Source organism: Delphinus delphis, chromosome 10, assembly GCF_949987515.2.
Source record: "Delphinus delphis chromosome 10, mDelDel1.2, whole genome shotgun sequence".
NCBI lineage: Eukaryota > Metazoa > Chordata > Mammalia > Artiodactyla > Delphinidae > Delphinus > Delphinus delphis.
In genome coordinates, this window is record NC_082692.2 from 81,427,863 (window position 1) to 81,450,446 (window position 22,584).

The window sequence follows — 22,584 nt, forward strand, 5'->3', positions numbered from 1 at the left end:
AAGAGAATGACTGACTTAAAAACTGTGATCATAAAGTCAAGACATGTGAATACCACAGAGATACAGCAAAAAAAATCACGAGCTGTGAATCTCACAAAGAAGATCAATAAAAGCTTCGAGAACTTCAGACCGGTAAATGGGGTGGCACTAAATGCCTTAAGCTATGATCACATCTCTCAGTTAAGCTGAGAGTCTGATCAAACGGGGGAAGTTGTTAAAAAGAAACAAGGATCTGTGTTCCATCAAGCTTTTCAGGTGGTTTTAAGGCACAATGGAATTTGAGAAACACTGCTCTAGATTTAAGACTCTTGTGAAAGTGCTCATGGTTGCTCTACAGCTTTATGATTATTATAGCTGAAACTGTTTTCAAGATGACAGCAAAGATTTTGGATGGCCTTCAGCCTAATTAAAATGTTTAAAGAGATTTAATTACTAAATGCCAAGCCACACAAATATAAAGTGCTTTCCTACAGAGAGACTATGTGGTGAATTGAATGCATTTTTTAATCAAATGCTTGGCAGGCAGTATGGGTTTTCTTGCTTGTAAACAGCTATACTAATGCTAAACATATTTACTCACAACTTGACAAGAAATATTGCCCTGTAATTAATCATTTCCCAGTCCTAATTCAGACAAAATAAAAATACAAATACAGAATGTGTATCGCCTTCTCGTTATAAAAGAGTCACATACATAAATAATAATTATTTAGGTCTATCTGGTATGTGCACAGATACATAACATATGTGTATATCTGTCTGGGCAAAACCATGCCAGATACTCAAAGTATGTTGGTTATCAAAAGGGCACTTCACTTTAAAAGTATATATATATTAAGAAAATCACTATTCATTTTAACTACTTGCAATTGTGAATTATTAAAGCCAGGTTATCTATTAATTACAGACTTTCATTAATGGTTTTTTAATAAGATGCAAATTTTAAAATAATCGTCTATATTTAACGAAGAAAATAGTTAAAATCTAAAGATCAACGTTAGTTTTTAAACAAGTTTTAAAAAGTCATCACTAGAAATTAGCTCATGAAAATACATTGTAATTTGGTTCACTAGTTTTATTTAATGTGTATTCTCAAGATGCATATGGTAACAGGAATCACTCTCAGTTGGACAACATGCTAAAATTCAAGGTCTATAAAACTGAGTTAATTGTTTTAGAAATGTTTTACTTACTCCCTTCTATGATTTCTACCTCATTTCCCAAATGTAATAATACTAGAAGTACCATAAAATACTGCAATTAAATACAAAATTCACTATAAAGTTGAACTCTTAACAATGTGAGGAAATGTTATCAAGTCATTACAGAAAAGCAACTGTCTGAATCTAAAAAATATTATGATTTTATAAGTGCGTAGGAGTGGGTTTTTCCCCCCATCGTCTTCCAAATATTCATTGAGCAATTATTACATGGCACGTACTGGGACAGATGGAGTTAGCTACAAAAATCAGTACCTCTGGTTTTAATGAGCTCACAATCTATGGGTGGAGAAGTGGGAAGGAATGTGGTGTGTGGGGAGGGAAGGGATACAGACTATAACACAATGTGCGTACACAGTAAGCATGAGCAAGATACTAAGAGGAAAGTTTGACTCCCAGCGTAGGCCTATTAGATCACCAAAAAAATACATTCCAAGTCAACATATTTGCCAATGGAGAAGAAAGTTCATAAAAACTTGAGACAGTTTGTTTAAAAAAACAGCTAAAGTTAAAATATTCATACATTGTTTTAGCAATTTTATTTCTAACAATTTATCAAAAATACACACAAATGTTCATAAAGAAATACTAGTTAATGATGGTCACTGTGGAAAAACCAAAAAACTATGAGCAACCTAATACCCACCATGATGGGACTGGGTAATAAATGATCAAACATTCATATTATAGAATGCTATGCAGTCATGAAACTGAACGAAGTAGTGTCATGTATATTAACATAAAAAGCTCTCTAAGATCTATTACTAGGTAAAAAATTCAAGTCACAGAAGAATACTTGTAAGATGGGTCCATTTACTTAAGTAACAAATTAGAATAGTGTGTGTCTGTATGTGTACATACATGTAAACACATCAAAGTGTTGAATGAGAAGACTTACGTCTAAATTCTGACTGTAATTGACTCTGGAAAACAATATACTTTTACACTGTTTAAACAGCGCATGAGAATACTGCATTCTGGTGTCATGTGTGGGAAAAAAAAGCTCTCCCTTTTAGTGGGTAAACTCCAGTTATTCTGACTGCTTATCTCTGTTCTTATTGATTCTGGTAATGGAAAAAAACTTAAACTCCATTGAGATAGTAACAAACATAAAATCCTACCAATAGACAGACAAAAGTAATATAAAAATAATGACTTGTTGAATATTTCTTGCTTTTTGCTTTTACAGAAACACATTATTGTATATTTACTTTGTAGAAGTGATGTACTTTATGATGTTTTCTAAATTCTATCAAGAAAAGAAAATTCTATAAAGAAAAAGTAACTGTAATAGATTATACCTAATCCAGGCCTTGCTTGGCAAATCACTCTAATTAAGTGGCTCTTTCTTATTTCAAGAAAATATATATACATATACATTTCCCCCAGGAAATATGCCAATATTCCCCAAAGCAAGTAAAGGATGCCACACCTTAAGCACTAAAAAACCAATAAGCTTTATTTTAGAACTTAGCTTTCATAAGCTTTTGAAGAAATGTGAACATAGAGACAGGCAACCATCACCACATATAGAAGTTTAACAGTGACCAGAGGAAGTTCAAAAACCCTAAACTATATTCATTTTGCACTCAAAGCTGAATAATTTAATTTCTGAGAAATTAGGACACTTAAAATGCTTCAATAACCAATGTTTTACTAGGGAGGTCACGTACATACCACCTCTACAACAGTTTTTTTGCCTCACCAGTGCACCACCTGTCTACTGTTTACTGAATATTTTAAAACTTAAACACATTATTTGAGCAGGGAACAGTAACAATATCAACAATAAAAAAAAGTTGTATTAATTACCATAAGTTGAATGTAACAAGAAATGCAAAAATACAGTATTTTTATTAAATTCTAGCTAGACACATCTTGCCAGTGGCTCTGAGCCAAAGCAACGTGTTAAAGCCTTACTGAACCAAGAAACTTTCTTGTGATTTTCAAGAACTAAAAGACAATTAGAGTGAATAACCTTTCTCGTTTTTTCCAATATTGTACTGTGAATTTTTCAAGCATACAGAGGAGGTGAAAAAACTGAGCAGAGAACACCCATGTACCCATCAGCTAGAGACCACCAATATAGCATTTGTTATATCTATCACATATCTAAACTTCTTTCCATCTCTCTATCCAGGAGTCACGGTTATTTAATGCTGTTATTTAACCACCTAGAGAGAGTTCTCATAGGAATCACAAGAGGTCCCAATCCACAATTTTGGAAACAAGGTTCTGAAAGATAACATGATCATTTCATAACTCCTTTGCTCATGCGGACGGCTTCTTAATGTATCTGGCCCATCCTCATCTTTCTTCCTTATCTCTAACTAGTCCCTAACACACAAGTGCACAGCTTGTCTGAACAAAACATTTACAATCTCCATTAATTATAGCACTGAGCCTAAAGACTTCGGTATGACATAAAAGGCCATTGGCCTGACCCTAATTCACCCCTTGACCTTATGGTAATCCAGCAGTCATTGAGTGCTAACTCTATGCTAGGTCCTGTCCTAGGAATTTCACTTGCTTATTTCATACTCCCTCAAAACAGCTCTATGAGGAAGGTCTTAGTGTTACTCTCAATTTATAGTAAGCAAATGGTAGCAGAGAAAATTTTAAAAATTGGCCCACGTCTGCTTGATTTTTGGTTCTATCATCAAACCATTCTATTCACTGTCTGATTTTTGCAACAGCCTTCTTTCACCTCATGTATGCTTCTTCTAACACTGTTCATGATTCCATGCTTTTCAAACTGTGGTTTCAGCTGCTTGAATGCACTCCCTACACTTTCTTTACCCAATCTTACTCATTCATTTAGACATAATTCATGTCAGCTCCTCAGTGACAAGTGCTGAAATATTTTAATAAGTGAGAGTTTAATAAATGAATCGATACTCACAAGGTCAAGATTTCCATTGGATGAACTAAGTGAAATACTGATACTAGGTTTTACTTTTATAAGCTAGTCTTTAGACAACTAGGATGAAACTATTTCTAACATCCAGCTATTAGAACGGAATGATAAAACAAAAATCCAGTAGATTCTAAATAATCTACAGGGCAATACCTCCAACACTTGTAAACTACGCATTAGTGACTTCATATTATTCATATTCATATTATGTTTCCCTAGCAGGCATCACCTATCTGGTATCCTTGAACTCTTCAGGTCTTGATACAATCGTCAACAAAAGAGTATTCTATTAAAATGACTGTTTTAATAAATAAAAATTTTCATCCTTTGCCTTAGATTTTTATTTCTGGGGACAATTATATTGAAGAACAGAAGAGACCGCCCCAAAATGTGCCACTTTGTCATGTGGATTGTTCTGAGCTGAAGGCAATTAAGGAGATTCAAGAAAAACTTTTACTTCTCCCCTAGCTACCTAAAAGAATTTATACAGGTGGCCTGGCCCAGAAAGAGAGCTATTACCACAGATAATTATTTACATGAATAACCTATCTGTGTGGCAGGACAAGCATCTAGGTACCAAACATCTCCTATTATCATCCTGTGAATTACCCTCCTTCCCTTTGAAGCCCCAGGCCCCTAACCCATTCCTTAGCTAAGGATGGCATATAGGTCTCAATTGCCTGACTTACATGTAGTTCTCATATTTTATGGGGATCCTGTATGTATGAAATTAGTTTTTCTCCTGTTAATCTGTCTTATGTCAATTTATCTATTAGACCAGCCAAAGAACCTAGAAGAGTAGAAGGGAAAATGTTCCTACCCCTACAATATCACGGCATCAATTCAAAATGATGGTTAAATCTCTCAGAACATCTATGATGTTTAGATAAAATCATTTAGATAAAATGTTTAGATAAAACCATCTAAGATTGCTTTCTAACTAACACATCATAGAATCACAGAACCTTAAATTTTGAAAGAACTTTAATGACAGTATAGTCTGTGAGGGGCTGGTATACTGGCTCTGGGCTGGGGGCATAAGCCCCAGTTTCCATGGTGTAAATAATCCAGTCATGGCCAATTTCAAGTTACCAATAGTTTAACAACCTGCTCACAAAATTCCTAAATACTTAACACTACTGGTATACTCCAACTCTGTTACTGGAAGAACAGGCATTCTGAATATAAGCCAGATGGAGAAAGACAAATATCATACAATATCACTTATACGCTGAATCTAAAAAAATGACACAAATGAACTTACTTACAAAACAGAAATAGACTCACAGAGAAAACAAACTTATGGTTACCAAAGGGGGAACGGGGGGAGTGATAAATTAGGAGTTTGGGATTAATATATACACACTATTATTTATAAAATAGGTAAACAACAAGGACCTACTGTATAGCACAGGAAACTATACTCAGTATCTTGCAAGAATCTATACACGAAAAGAATCTGAAAAAGAATATATATACACATATATATGTATACATATATACATATATATAAAAATAACTGAATCACTTGCTATGTAACTGAATCTCTTTGCTGTACACCTGAAACTAACACGACATTGTAAACCAATTATATACTTCAATTTAAAAAAAAGGAAAAAAAAAACTAAAAAAAAAAAAAAAGGGAGTTATGAGGATAACTACATTAGTTGTTCAAGGTCACAGAAACAAAACGTCAGTGTCTGGTCTAGAAGCCAGGTTAACTGACTCTTTCTCTAGCCTAGTTACTCTCAATTCTATAGAATCAGTTGGGAACTTGGAAAGACACTTTGCCTAGCCTCACTCCAGAGCAATCAAAACATAATCTCCGGAAATTCCCCTCCTCCATAAAGAAAACAAAAATGAAAACAAACCAAAAAAACCTCCCCAGGTGCTTCTAATACAACTAAGTTCAAGAACTCCTATAATTCTTTTTCCTACTTCATGGCTGCCTATAGGAAATCCCCATTCCTTTATATGAACTTGGAGAATGAACAAAATACACACTAATCAACGGCACGAATTATCACAATATTTGAAAATTTTATGAGTTTCAAGTATATTCCACGTATGGCCATGAATTATACCTACTGGAATATTTTCTAAACTTTTGGCCCTGCTTTTACAAAAATGAGACTAATTTATAATTAGTGCATTGATTTTATCTAAACGAATGCTTCTGTGTTGCTTAACAGGGTGGCAACGTTCTCTCAACAATTCTATTAACAAATTAAAAATCCTTTTCCTTCTATTAGTTTATCTAACACTTTCTTACATGGAGACAAGAGGTAACTTTCAGTAAGTCTCTAAATTAATTATTACAAGTTCCTCATCAAGGTAACTAAATAATTCCACAGCCACTGTAGTCTGTCTGCCCTCCCTCCCTTCTTCCCTCCTCCCTCTTTTCTTCTCTTCCCTCCCTCCATTCAAATATTTATTGTGTGTCTAACCAAGTAGAGGCTACTAAATCCAACCCAAGACCCTCCTGTGTCTCAGAGAAAATATCTAATAAATTCATCTAACTGTCATTCAGTAGCCGAAATTCTATTCAGGTCTACATTTTTAAATTATTGTTCAATTAGTAGCTTGGTTTACGAGTCACGAATACTGTTTTAATTTTGCAGATTTGGTGGATATGTGTAAGAGTCTTCTAGCCAAATCAGTTGCATTTGCAACTGCATGATATGATGTGTTTTAAAGGAAGCATCTAGCATTATTTCCTTTTCAAAGCAAATCACAGACGAAGGTCTATAGTAGACCCTCCTAGTCCCTTTCCTTTACGTTCCTTAAAATAACTATAATCCTGAAATCGTTGATTTCTTTTGCATTGCCCTTCATACTCAGCATATTTTTCCCTTTCTTCACCTTGCAGCTGATCAGCAAGCACTGCAACACTGGATTTCAAATGCTATGACGTTTGAGCTCTATGAACGTTTTCTTCTTCAAAGGAATAATGCAAAGAAAATGTTTAGAGAGATGGTGTTTTTTGGGTTTTTTTTTTTTGTTGTTTTTTTGCCTTTCTGGTTACCTGGCTAAAAATTAGAAAGTAGGAAAAAGAACTTTCAACACAGTTACTTTCAGGCAGTGGGAAACTCATTCCCTAATGGAGGATCCCTATCAGCCATATGACTTTTACAAAGGCTCTGCCTCTTGGAAACTTGTTCACTGGTCACATGCACATCGGTTACAAATGGGACTATCCAGTTCAAACACAACTCTAACTGCAAATGTTGGAAATACATTTAAATGTGTCCAGAATGCCACCATGTACTTGTACAAACCCCCAAGGTTGTCACTGTCACATTTTTATGTTCAAACACCTTAAACATGTCCATTACTGCCTATTGTTCTTACATAAAACTCACCAAAAAAATCTGATGTTACAGGGCTGACTGCCAACAGCCTTAGATTAATATACATTGCTTAGGTGCAAGCAGATGCAAATATTAATTTTAATTCCCAAGATTTTATAAGAATTTGGCTTAGAACTAAATAAAAGTAGTAAAAGATACAGACTAAATTATGAGCTCTTGAAGTAAAGAGACAATATCTTATTTATATCTCTAGCACTTGGAATAGTACCTGGCATACACAGTAGATGTTTAATAAAAATCAAACGCAAGCTTGGGAACTGGAGGGCAGCATGAACAGCAGGCTGTGCTTGTACTGGTGTTTACTAAGCAATGCTTTTTGGCCTTTTGAAGGACAAAAAACATTAAATATATAGAAAAATACAGAAAGGTTGAAATAACTGTATAGAATACCCATATGCCCTCTACCTATATTTAAGTTTTTAATATTTTGCCATATTTGCTTTGTTTCTGTCTCTCTTCACATATGTATTGTTTATGTCGAACCATTCAAAGTAACTTACCTATATAATGACACTTTGCCCCAGATACTTTGGGATGCATTTCCTAAGATAAGGACACTCTACCAACCAATCACGGTATTATTATAACTTCTAGTAATTCCCTATTATCTAATATGCAGTCCACAGTAAAATTTTCCCAATTATCCCAAGAATGTGTTATAGCCACATATACCCAAATCAGGATCCACTAAAGTTCACACATTGTGGTCCTTAGGGAGGGTCTATGTTCAGTCTTTAAGGTTTACTTATTCCAAGTTTTCTATTTCTTTGTATAATATTTTATTCCATTTATCTCTGACTTATATCAAGTATTTTTAAATCTGTAACTTGAAACTGAGCTCTGTGGATTAAGATAAAAAGGACATTGTGGAGACATCTGGCTCATCCTTCCCATCCTTTCAGTAAGCAGAGGTCATGTGGGCCATCCTTCTGCAGGTTTTGCACCTGACGTACACTTGGGATCTGGGGCATAAACCACTAAAAGCATCTTTCATAACTGCCTAACCAACTCATTTTATTTAATACCCCTGACTAAAAAGGGAGCCTATTTTAAAGAATCAAGATTGGAGGAAAATAGGGGACTTTTAATTTCTTCCTGCTCCTATAAATTAAATGCTTTAAAGTGATACATATTGGAAATGTAAAATACTTTTGGTGGAGAGAGTATGAAGAAATTAATTTTCCAACTTAAATAACCTCTATTTTATAATTCCTAATGTTAGCATAATTACTCTAACCAAAATACACTATTATGTGCTCCAGGTACAGGGTGAAGGAAAACACTGATGATATAGAGATCTTATTAGGGAATGCGGCAGAGAAAGTGAAAAAATGAGAAGTGAAGATTTTCAAATATGGGCACCAAAAATGTTGAGTCTTCCCGTTTTTGTCCTCCTACCTAGTGTTCCAATCCCAATGAGAACAGCACAATGTCCCAAGTCCTCACCATGCCACTCTCACTCTGACCTATGGATATTTGGGGTATGGGGTGCTGTTTTACCCAGTATTCTTTAAATTTAAGGTAGTATCACCACTGTTATTATTTTTAGGTATACCATCAAACCACTGGAAGCAGTAAGACCTCCATCAGTGACCATTCACTGCCAAGACATTAACTAGTGTAAGGCAGAGGTACTGCGGTACCAAGCATTGATTCTTTACTTCTTCGTTAGTTGCAGAATCTCAACAGAATGTCTATTCTATGATATTTTTCAGCCTCCTTTTCAACTCGGAATCACGTGACTACTTTCTGGGCAGTGAGATGTAAACCAAAGTATGGTGTAGGACTTCTGGTATCCAGTCTGGCCACTGTGTCATTCCCCGCCTCCAAAATACATGAATATCTTAAATGAAACTACATAGGACTCATTGCCCTTACTACCAACCAAAATAATAATTAACTGAGTAAAAAATATATGGCCCATTACATGCAACGGTCAGAATACAGGCAGCTCTCAGAGAGGGAACACCAGAAAATCTACAGGAAAATAGGTTCCTCTATGGAGGAAACCAATACTCCTCAAATGTTCCTGACCAAGATGTTTGTCTACTCAGTCCCCGTATAAACCCTATTCGAAGGTTTTCTGGAAAACTGGATTGAATGTAGAGACTAGGGGAAGGTGTAGCTGATAATAGGAACAGAGTTGTTGTGCCGTCCATGGAATGTGAGGGCACAGGAAAAAGCACACTCAACTCAAGAGTATAATTTCAGGCTTCACTAGAAACACAGGGAGGTGAAATCAATTAAGCCAGACAGGAAAGAATCAAAATCAGTAAGGAAAAAAATTTAATTTCAAGCTTCTAAGGAGAGACTATAAATAATGCAAAATTTAAAACATATTAGAAAAAACAGATTGCTATGTTTCTCTCTCTCTCTCTCTCTCTCTCTCTCTCTCTCACGCAAAATGGTTAAATGTTTCTTGAAGACTTTTGGTTGTGAATATTTAAAAGCAAATGCACATATCTGCCAGAGAGGAAAAAGTGCTTAGGGTGGGGGTAGATATTAAAGTGAAAAGTCTGAGATAATATACACCAAAATATTAATACTGACATGAATGACTCCAGTTTATCAGTTTATTTTCCTTCTTCTTCTTTGAAAATTTTAAATTGCAAGTGAATAATTTTTATAATTATTAAGACAAAGAGCATTTGCCAAAGAAAAGCATTCAAAAAATAATAGTGTATGAACATTAGACAGAGAAGGCTCATCGGATCCAAACATTTCCCAAATATCCTCCACAAAGAGTAACTTGCTCTTAAAGAATGGGGCCTCCTAAAGATACCCATTTTTAGATGCTGCTACTAGTAAAGGCCAGGGCCTCTGAGTTGTAGACCATAGCCTTGCTTCACCAAGTATGGTTCTCTACATCAGCAGCAGGAAAATCACCTGGAAACAGGGAAAGGATCACACTGGAGGAAAAGAGATTTTTCATTTCTTGCTGCTCCTAAATATATAATGCTCTAAAGTGATATATATTGGAACTGTAAAATACTTTTTTGATGGGGAGAAAGTACAGAAATTAACTTTCTAACTTGAACAATTTCAATTTTATAATTCCCAATGTCACACTGATTAGAAATGTAGAATCTCTGGCCAGAACCCAGACCTGCTTGAATTAGAGAACTGGGGAACTTACTGGAGAATTACTGAATTAGGAAACTTATTCTATGCTCTAGTAAAAATAACGTTTCCATCTGTAGTTTTATAGTGGATATCCCAGGAAAACTCTGGATAATGATGTGATATATTTAGGAGATGATAAAAATAAAATTATTTAATCTTTCAAAACTTCTATATGAACTGTTTTCCATTTATGCCTACTTATAACAGTAGCAACACCAAATAATAAAACAACTCTTAGTACTACCACTACATCAAAAGAGAGTGGTTAGCATTTATTGTGCCTTTGGCATGCACCAGGCACAGAGGTGGGTCCTTGTTGTGATCTGCTGTATCATTGTCCCATGCTGAGCCATGTTAACACTTATGAAGGATCTACTGTAGTGCCTTCCTTCTTGAATCTTGGCTGAGCCTGTGATCTGATTTAGCTACTAGAATGTGGCAGAAATGATGCTGTACCAGTTCTAGGCCTATACCTTGAGAAGGCCTGGCAGTCTCTGCTATTGTCCTGTTGGAAGCCTTCAGGTGCCACATAATAAGCCTGGTTACCCTGCTGGAAAGGCCATAAAAAGGGACCACGTGGAGAGATCACATGGAGAAGTAGAGGCCCTCAAACAACATGGGGGTGAGCAAAGAGCCCAACGGCCCTAGCATCGCAGCTGAGCCCAGCCACCACCAACGCACCAGCTGAACGCAGGCAAGAAGAGTGAACACCAAGAAATGCCCACCTGATCCCAACCCAGACTGCTGAATTATGAGAAAATAAAGTGGTTATTGTTTTAAGCCACTAGGTTTTCGAATGGTTTACTACACAGCAACAACAACCAAAACAATGCATTATAGACATCTGTCTCATTTCAATCTCATAACAACCCTAAAAATTAGGTATTAAAAATATCCTCTTTCTATAGAAGGGTTTACCTAATTTGAATAAAGCCACACATCATTAAGTGCAGGAGTAGGGTTTCTTGCATAAGAACAATTCTGTACATTACATAACATCCAGTAGCTTAGTTTCTGATCTGAAGACAGAGCATTTCCTCTTACTGGCCTGTGTCTCCTCATCTATAAAGAAAAGCAAGTGAACCCATGGCTGTCAAAGATCCTTGTCAGCTCTGCAATTCCATGGCTTTGTTTTAAAGTAGTAATCTTGTGTTTGTTGCTTACATAGCATGGTCTTCATCACATCACATCTCATGCATCAGCATGTGGCCTCGAATGAGCAAAGGTCAGAAGGCTAAAAAGTACCCCAAGAACATCACATCCCAATTGCCCCAACGATCGGAATCGCACTAACAACCCCACCAGGATGGTAGGGAAGGTTCAATGCATATTAAAACATCTTAAGCACACTGCCCTTCTAGAATGTCTTTAAACAACTCAGTCTGTCATACAGTCCTTTGAGGCCTTCAATTAAAAAAGAAATGTCACATCTATGTATTACCATTCCTTTCTAGTTTGCTAATTTGTGATTAGGAAAGAAAAACACACAGTTAATTACCTTTGAGACTCAACACAACAAAGTAGCTAAGAATGAGAAAGGGACTTTCTTTTTTATGACTTAAATTTTTATGTGGTCAATCAAATCTAATCTATTCTAATTTATTCAGATGGAAGGTCAATTATCCAAATGCTCTTAATTCAGCAGGCACCTGATCTTGGTGGCCAGTGAACCATTCAAAGGGCAGCTGTGTTGTGTGTGTGCTTTAATATGAATTAGTTACCACATTTATACACTTTCCTCTTCTTCCTGTTTAAGCTAACATGGAATGTTTGACAAGGTATATTTAAGAAGAGGGAAAAAAACACTAAGCATTCTTTGTTTTCTGGAACAAACAAATATTCTCCAAGGCCCTTCTTTAGTCAATATATACAAAGAACCCACCAGATTCATGCGACAACCATCTGTTTGAAAGAAAACACCAGAACAGCTTTACAGATATAGTGGTACCACCTTTAGAAAAACCCCGTACTGAACAGCAGACCACACACCATGCATTTCCATTGACACTAAAGTAGCATCAACCGCCACACGTGAGCAACTGGACTGGAATACCATATGCAGATGGAATGCAGGCAGCAGACCTCCTTCAGGCCAACCACTCCTTTCTCTAGAACCATTTCATTTTCCAAATAAGCCTAAAATGCATGTCAAAGAACAGCATACATTTGTCTTTGCACTTCCTGTGGAAGTTTTTGTTTGTTGATTTGCTCAAAAGTCCAGTTTAAATTTGAGTCAACTTATTTATTTGCTTTATACTGGAAGAGAAATTTACCAAGGAAGAACAAAAATATTGGAAGTATTCCATGGTAAATGAGAGGAAGTATGCCACAGCTCTCAGCAGCAAGAATGGATCAGTCAAGAACAAAGAAATACAGGGACTTAAACATACAAGTATTTATTCTCTCATATAAAAGAAGACTGCTGGTGTGTAGGCCAGGACTGGTTTGACACTACCTAAAGTCAATCAGGGACTCAGACGCCCTTGATCTTTCTCCTTCATCATGCAGAGCTGCCATATTGAGGCTATCTCTTAGTCCAAGAGTGCTGCTGGAGCTCCTGCCATTACAAAGGCATTCTAAGCAGCAGGGAAGAACAGGGGAAATGCAAAGGGGCTTCTTTTCCAACCACTTCAGCTTATTAAAAACAGCCTGCCAGAAGTCCCACACTATATTTTGGTTTATCTCTCAATGGCCAGAAAGCCATCATATGGTTCTACCTTGCTGAAAGGGAGGCTGAAAAATATCACAGAATTGACTGGCATTCTGTTGAGATGCTACTAAAGGAGAATTAATGAACTGATATTTGATATCGCAGTACCAAGAGTCTCTGCCTTATACCAATTAATGTCTTGGGAGTAAATTATCCCTAACTGAGGTCTTATAATTTCCAGTGACAGATGCATAGCTAAAAATAATGAGTGGTAATGATAAGTTAAATCTAAAAAAGTTCCAAGTGAAAGTTATAATTTGGTTCACACAATTACATAATAGTAACAATAAAAGTGACAATAATAATTAATACTAATATCAGAAAGTAGAGCAGTATATACAAATTATTGAACACCATGTTCTTTGTCAAGTGATGCAATACCTTATTTTAACCAATCTTCATATCAACTTTGCAAGGATTTTAATAACTCCATTTTACATATAAGACACTGACTTCAGAGTTGGGAAGTGACTTTTCTAAGGTTATACATCACTAGGAAGAGATAGAACTACAATACCACCACAATGGTATTTTTCATTACCCTGATCACAATGGTATTATTCATTACCCTGATCAGGTCATTAATACTCCCATTTTATAGTTGAGGAAACTAAGGTTCAAATAATTGGAATGCTTCAATTTACTATAATTATTATTTACTGTAATTTCGAACCAATGGTAGAATTTTGTTTGTAAAAAATGACTTTTTTACTCACTGGCCTCTTAATGGGCCCAGAGAAGGAGACAGGAAATCTGGTTTCTCATCCTGACTATGTATGTTAATAGTAATTCCCACTGGATTGTAAAAATAATACATGTCGGGCTTCCCTGGTGGCGAAGTGGTTGAGAGTCCGCCTGCCGATGCAGGGGATGCGGGTTCGTGCCCCGGTCTGGGAAGATCCCACATGCCGCGGAGTGGCTGGTCCCGTGAGCCATGGCCGCTGAGCCTGCGCTTCCGGAGCCTATGCTCCGCAATGGGAGAGGCCACAACAGTGAGAGGCCCGCATACCGGGTCTTACCTTTCCTGCTGCAAGACATCCCACATGTGTGCATGCCTGAAAATTCTATAACAGAGAGACTGCCCTTTCTTTTAATGGGCTCTTAAGAAAATGCATTTTTATGTTTCTCTTTCAAGGGGCAAGATGAAGAAAACTGAAATGCGACCATTAACAAATTACCCATGCTGTACGTGAGTTTAACACCCCAAACAAGACTCAGGGTTTTGAACATTTACAATGCATTGAAGCCAACTCATAGTAAAAACATAAAATGTAATTAGATTTCCATATAACTATAATTAAAGAAGTACAAAGGAAGATGGCATTTGGGGAAGGAAGGAGTATGTGTATTAATTTCCAGATGTTTTAAATCACATACTATGTATCAAACACTGAGAAGACAGTGATAAATCAAACAAAAGGACCTTACATCTAGTGCAAGGTTTCTCAATCTCATTACTATTGTCATTTGGGGCCACATAAGTCCTTGTGGGGACTGCCCTGTGCACTACAGGATGTCTAGTAGCATGCCTCGCCTCTTCCCACTAGATGCCAGGAGCACACCCACCACAAATCGTTGGTACAATGTCTCCAGATGTTGCCAAATGTCTCCTGCTCAGTGACCTCCAGTTCAACTGAGTCGGTAGATGACCTCCAGTTCACTCAGTGTGGGAAGACTTGCAAGGCAGTATGTGATAACGGAGGCAGGCAAAGTGGGGAGGGAGAGGCAGAGCATTCTGAGACAAGGGTACTTGGAACAGATGGTAGAGTCTATGCCAGCAGTGGAAGGCAAGGCTGTCTGCCTGACGACGCAAGCTTCTGAATCTCTGACTCAAGAGTTTAGAATTTAGTCTGCAGAAAATGGGGATCAGCTCAGGTTTGTGAGCGATGACTAAAAGCAAGTCCTAAGAGGTGAGCTTAAGGGTGTGCTGCTGTGGCTTCGGCTCTTTTACTGCTTTCATTAAAGACAACTGGGGGATGAAGAAATGACAAACCCCCCCTCCCAACTGTCTACTTAACAAAGCAGCTCAACACCGTTGAAAGTTTTTTGACTTTTAAAACTGAAATATTTTAACACATAGAAAGCATTTTGCACTTTGCCTCACACACAGAGCACTCCCAGCAATGTTAATTCCTCATTGTTATCATTGCTGCTGCTGTGCTTATTAAAGGAAGGCAAGGTAATGATGGCTGATGTCAGCATTTCTCAGATCTGCCCCAAGAAACTCTGGTATCTGGGGAGTGTTAAAACTATCTGTACATGGGCTTCCCTGGTGGCACAGTGGTTGAGAGTCTGCCTGCCAATACAGAGGACATGGGTTCTATCCCTGGTCCGGGAAGATCCCACATGCCGCGGAGCAACTAAGCCTGTGCGCCACAACTACTGAGCCTGTGCTCTAGAGCCCATGACTGACAACTACTGAACCCGCGTGCGACAACTACTGAAGCCTGCGTGCCTAAAGCCCGCGCTCCACAACAAGAGAAGCCGCTGCAATAAGAAGCCCACGCACCACAACGAGGAGTAGCCCCCGCTCGCCGCAACTGGAGAGAGCTGGCGCACAGCAATGAAGACCCAATGCAGTGAAAAATAAATAAATAAAATTTAAAAAGTTACTTTAAAAAAAAGTATATCTGTACACATGTACAGATATGCACACAGAATTATTTTCTTTCCAAAATTTACTTTTTAAAAAGAAACCATTTACGAAAAAGGATATAAAATAGGAGATATTTTTCTTTATCTACATCTATTTTATTATAAATGTTTAAGTTCCCTAACTTATACTTTCCTATAAGATAAGGAGAACACATAAATTAATTTTTTACTTTTCCTTGAAGCAATTAATTTGTCTACAAAGCCACCGCTTTCCTATCCTCTCTCTGAGGACCTGTTGGTAATCCCACTATACTTGAGATAGTGTAAGTCTGGAAAACATTGCCCTGATCAAGTGACTGGGACTGTCTGGAAAAACAAAACGTGGCTTTGGGACTCTGAGGTTACCCAAGGGCCATGTGTCCTCTTGAAATGAGGAGGAAGAAAGTGTCATCCGTACAAAAAGGTCAAGGAGAAAGCTGCCTCGCCAGCTGTCTGCACACATCACTCCAAGGCAAACAACCGACAGAGAGCAAAATAATCTCAGGCAGGTATTAAAATAGCAGCAGTGTCTGAAGAAGGCCAGGGAAACACACCTGCAAACACCCAGACAACTGGGTGTCGCTGTTCAGGAGTTTGAGGGCCATCCCTTCTTGCACATCTAAGGCAATTTTTTTCCTGTGACACACTATGCTTTATCTTCCTGAACATTTAGCCTCCGGATCTGGACAGCAGAGAGCCGGCCTGGGCCCATTCCTTTAGAGAGTGCTCAAATGGTTACCGAAAGTGAAACTTTTCTAATTATTCTGTCAAGAATCAATCTTGGAAGCTGCCAGTTCCTCAGCGCTCTGACTGACAGGGCAATCAGCACTTTACTGAAAGCCTCAGCACCAACTTCTCCTGGCCTGGGAGAGCTCCCCACATGCTGGAAGAACAGAAAAACTCACAACTGAAAGATGGTGAGAAGTCCTTACGGGAGTGAAATTTTACAAGTGTGCGCACATATCCTTCTAGGGAATAGCGCTTTTCCAGCTGGCATCCTTTGGAAATGGGGACACCCCCATTCTCAGAGGTATCGTTCCAAATCTCAAGCAGCATGGCTAGGATTTACTCTGTGCTCACTGTGGCTGCTCAAAAAAATTATCAGAAGACACGGGAAAAAAGCCAGTGTCAAAGCCCTCGCTAGGTCCAGGCAGACCAGAGTGCCCAGGGGTGGAGGAGGAGACGAGACGCACCACACCACACCTCCAAAGCAAAACACGCATTTCCACCTTTCGTACACACTGGGCTTCTAAGGGGAAAATGGGACGCGGGATGGGGGGCAGCTTAAGAACCGTCACAATAGGAGAAATTATTCTCATCAATCAAATTTACCCAAATTCCACTCATTTATTTTTGTCTAAAAGTTGCCTCCATATATTAACCAATGTCCTGCTTCAGTTTTGCCTTTGGGAATGCTACTGCTTGTAATTTCTGAGACCATATATAGAAAGAGAAATGAGATGAGTGGATCAGTATCTCAGCTGGTTTGGATATGATGGTAAAGGTGTGTGAAAGACAATGTGAGGCAGCATGCACCACCTGGTGTCAAAAACCAAAGGGACACAGAGTAGAGAAAGAAGGTTGCGTGATGAGTGAGAGCCACCGGGGTGAATTGGAAGCGGGGCTGGACAGAAAGACGGCCTGATATACTTGATGGGGGTTAAGAAAACAGGGGCCTGCAGCTGTTTCCCTAACAATAAGTAGATTACCCGCCATATTTTCAGGATCCTAAAGGCTTAGAGAAAAAAGAGGTAATTCAAAGGCATAATTTTTCAAAAAGCAAAAACCATTCAAAAGATAGTTTGGGGTTGCCTAGACTAATGCTAACTAGAGTCCCAGCCAGTCCCTGGTCTCTCTCTTCCCTTTCCAGTGCATACCTCCATCTCTGTCTCAGACTTGGAGAGGCTTCCCATTTTATTTAGAATAAAATTTAAAGTTCCCAATTTGTATATGTATAACTGATTCACTTTGCTGTACAGCAGAAACTAACATAACATTGTAAATCAACTATACTCCAATAAAAATTAATTAAAAAAAATAAAAATTAAATAATAATAAAATGGAAAAAAAAAAAGCTTCCCAATTTGGCCCACAAGTCCTTCCTGAACAGGCTGCAGCCTGTCACTTTCTACTCAGTTCTCCTCACTTGCTCTGCCCTTGAAATACCCTGAGTTGTTTCTTGCCTTCCAGCCTCTGCACTTGTTTCCCCTGCTCTTCCCACTCAGCCCCAGGTCAACATAGGTTCATTCCTTGGTGTCACTCAGGTCTCAGCTCACACATCCTCCCAGGGACAGGCCCTGCCTGGTTACTCCATCTCAAATAACTGCTTATCGGCTGGTGAGGCCATGAGAATGCACCTTGGACGTGCAACTAGAAGGAGGAAAACTGGCTGCACTGGTGCCAAGGCCATGCTAGCCCTGGTCTGCTCCCAGCCAATGACTAAACCTGGAGGGACAGTAGGGCAGGCCCATTCCTGGAAGACAGGGGACTTCACTATCAGCTGTTGGCTGCAGGACACCCCTATAGCCTTGCCAAATGTTCGTCACTCCGCTCTTCATCATGGGACACTTCCCCTCTCACCTCTCCTCCCTCACTTAGGGTCAGACCTGTATCACAGTCCAATGGTCCTCCCAGCCTTTCCTGGCTTCTTCCCCATTTTCTATCAAAGGCACTTCCTCAATAAAAGCCTTGCATATGAAGCCTGTTTTGGTGGTATCTGGGACCCTTACCAATATACTCACTAACACCTCATCCTGTTTTATTATCTTCTTAGCACTGATCACTAAAGAAAATGATCTAAAATGGCACCCAGCAATCTGTATTTTACTAAGCCCTCCAGGTGGTTCTGGGACATACTCAAGTTTGAGAAACAAAGACATAATAGTATACAGCTAATTATAGTCAGAGTAAGAATCAGGACTCAGCCTTACAAATTCTCAGTGCATTTCTCAGCAACCAGTACATTTAATAATACACACAACCCTTAGACTGTATCCCTGCTTAATAATCCTGATTTAACAAACGAATTTAAACATTGGTCAGTGTTTCACATCTATTTTTTAAAATATGGATTTAATATGTGGACATTAACTTACCAGGTAAGCCAAAGGAATTTCTAGAACATTGATTTGAATGTGGATGACTGCCTCTATAAATCTAACTGACTTTGTAGCTTTTAGGCAGTAAAAATAAACTTCTCAATGTATACCTCTCTCTTGTGAGGGAACCTTAAATCTGATGTTCTGCTATTGCTAACATGGAAAAGCAGTAGCGCTATCAAGATAGCATCTGGCAAGATGAAATGGCACTGAAGTTTGTCGCTATTGACTTCTATGTGGCAAAACCTGTGCCTTGTTCTCCTGTTTTTCCTTTAAGATCAGGCAGTATGATCTCCAGGAAGAAATGCTAACGTTTTGGGGAACAGTGGCAAGCAAGTGTGACAACAACAGAATGGATTGATTACAACCAGGAAACTTATAGATGGTCAGGTATGAAATACTACCTGGTGGAACAGTCAAGATAAAGGAATATAACATACTTTGCTGCTTAAAAAAGGGAGGTAGCAGAAAGTTTCCTTTCTAACATAAATCCTTAACTATCTTTCCCTGGGGGAAAAGTATATTAAATCTAGTCTATTATAACTTTAGATACAAGTCAGGATTCTGAGAAGTAGGAATACTTAATTTGTTTTTAAGAATAGAGAAAGGGAACATCCACAATGATACGAATTCAGAGATGAGGACCTTTCTTACTAATTAATGACCTCTGGCCTGCAAAGCCATCTGTAGAATTTCAAAATGTTCTCCAAACTTCCTTTTTCTCTTATATCTTCAGGTCAACGGCATAAATACACTTAACTATATAATTACCCTCTGAAATCTAATTTTCGCATTACTGGCCAGAATCTCTTAAACTTTGCAAATCAAAATAATAACTCATATATTTTTCTAATCTCAAACACTGAGGCATATGAAGTTTTTCAGTTTCTCACAATTTTCTTACCAAATGCAAAGGGTTGAGTCAAAGCATGTATCATACCTGCTTAAGCTCTTGAGGGAACAATTTTGAAAAGTGAAAAGAGGAAAAAAGCAGCCCCACTGCCCTCTTGTAACACGAAAACAAAAGAAAAACACAAATGGAAAGGCATGGAATGACCTATTTTTCAAATTGAGTTTTAGTAAAAGGATGATGTCTTGGAAACTTAAACTGTAATTTTACCTTGAACAGGTACAGGGTAGAACATTTTGAAAGGGAGTATTCAAAAATTCTAAAATGTTTGTTTATTAACAAATCCCTACTGAATGATGACTACATCAGTGTAACATGACACCCAAGAGTTACTGGGAATACACAATAACGAATGGTATGTGCTAAGAGCTTTATATGTCTTATTATGCCATTTAATACTCGTGAGAGCACTGGGGAACTGTTTCTATTAATATGCCCATTTTACTAGCAAGGAAAAAATTAGAGGAGTTAAGTCGCTTGCCAAGGTCATATAGCTAAGAGGGATACAGGTAGAATTCCAACCCAGGTAGATGTGTAAGTGGCCCAGGTTCTTACCTGCCACACTGTCTTGTCTAACACTGAGCTAAGCACCCTGAAGAATACAACGCACAGCCTCACGAAACGTCATTTCGTGAGGGGGAAACAGGTGGGAGAGGAAGTAACTACAGTACATTTGCTCAGCCAAGTGCTACGTGAGGGGCAAATCTGTGAAATAAAAGCATCCTGGATGTTGACAAATTCTAAAAGATATAAGGGTGGGGCAGGTAGAAGATGGAATTTAACCCAACAAGAGGCAAGAAATCCCAATCACTTACATTTGTTTCCTGGCCTTCTCTTATATCTGTCCAAGACTTTTCTCTGGAGTTATGATTCATTTATTTGCTCAAAAGCATGTTCTCAGCACCTACTATGTGCCAATATAGTGTAAGATATGGACCATGACTTCATGAACGACAGTTGAGCAGTAGAGGTTGGACAGTTTCCAAAGACAGTGAAGCAGTATCTCCCACCATATGCAATGTGATTCTGCTACTCCCACGTTAAGAAATGGGGTGTGTTTCTCCACCCTACTTGAATCTGAACAGGACCTGTGCCTTCTCTAATAGACATGGCAGAAGTGACATGGTACCAGTCCTGCCCTGACAGCTTCCATTTCCTGCCTCTCAGAAGCCAGTCACCACACATGATCATGCTGAGACCACCATGAAAGGCCAAACCACATGGAGAGATGAGATGGGATGTGGAGAAAAAAAAAAAAAGAGAGAGGTCAAGGAGCAGTGGGGTGCCAGACATGTGAGGAAGCTGTCTAGGACAGCCAGAGCAGCTGAACCTTCAGATGGCTCCAGCCTCAGCCACCAACGTGTGCAGCTTCATGACATATTCCAAGCAAGACTGCCCAGCTGAGCTCAGTGACCCCACAGAACCAGGAGAAATAAGAATAAACTGCTGTTTAAAGCCACTACACTTGGGGGATAGTTTGTGAGGAAGCAGTGGATAACTGCAACATAATTGAACACAAAATCACCTACCTGACTACATAATTAAAAAGGAATATGATTTGAGAAGTCGTAACCAGCAATATACCCTTGCCTTCAACCAGGTCTGAGGGGTTCGTGGAAACCTCTCTGCATAGTAACATCTAGGATGAGACCTGAATAGTGAGTAGGAGAAAGAAAAAGATGAAAGGGGAAGAGTTTGGGGTAGAAAGAACAGCCCAGGCAAAGTTCTGAGGATGGAGATGTGCTCATACGTTGCAGGAAGAGAGAGGAGGGCAGTGACCAAATTGAACAAATACATGAATGGGCAAGAGTCGGGCTGCAGGGCTGGCTCACATGGAGCCTTGTAAGCCATGGTGGGCGCTGGGAACCGTATGCTGAGGGCAACGGGAGCCAAATAAGAGGAGTGACAGATTTGTGGTTGCTGTGATCATCATAGCAGGGTCTCAAGGAGAGTCAGTGGGGAACCTGCCTGGACATGAGGTCTTAGAGATCCAAGTGCAGGATGCCCTGAAGTGAAAACCAGCCTTTATTAGGCCTCAGATGTCTAGAAGCATCTTAGTTTAAAAAAAAAAAAAAAAAAGAGTACGATGTCCAGGGAATTAACTTTCTCAATTCAAACTTTACAATTCACATGAAACTTTCTCAATTCAAACTTTACAATTCACACGAGTTTAAGTTCAGAGTCCACACATGAATTTGACATAATTTAGGGAGTAGAATGTGGTTAAATTCAATGAACTAAAGAAAACAAAGAGAATGACATGGTTTGAATAAGAAACTTAAATTAATTTTTCACATTTCATGTGGTTTTCTCAGGCCCAAGTTAAAGATGTGGACATAATGAGCTTCTTATACTTTAGCTTCTGCTTCAGCTTTCTGCTTCTGTCGAGTCTGTAACTGCATTTTCTTATTTCATTTACATGCGTGTCTCTAAACGCCCAAGTCTTTTCAATGACTATCATTTAGATGTACAGATGCCCAATGCCATCCTCGCCCAACACACCTAACACGTAAGAATGGAGATCTCTCCAAGCACAGCTGTTGCAGATCTGAAATACTCCATTCCTTTGTTACAAAGAGGCCTGCAGGCTGGAAGGGTGAT

General features: G+C 38.5%; 1 protein-coding gene across 2 annotated transcripts in view; it reads right to left on the bottom strand.

Annotated features, from left to right (window-relative positions):
- The window catches only part of SUCLG2 (succinate-CoA ligase GDP-forming subunit beta), a 245,659-nt gene that overhangs the window by 59,538 nt on the left and 163,537 nt on the right, over positions 1-22,584 (bottom strand). The gene's annotated exons all lie outside the window — the stretch shown is intronic.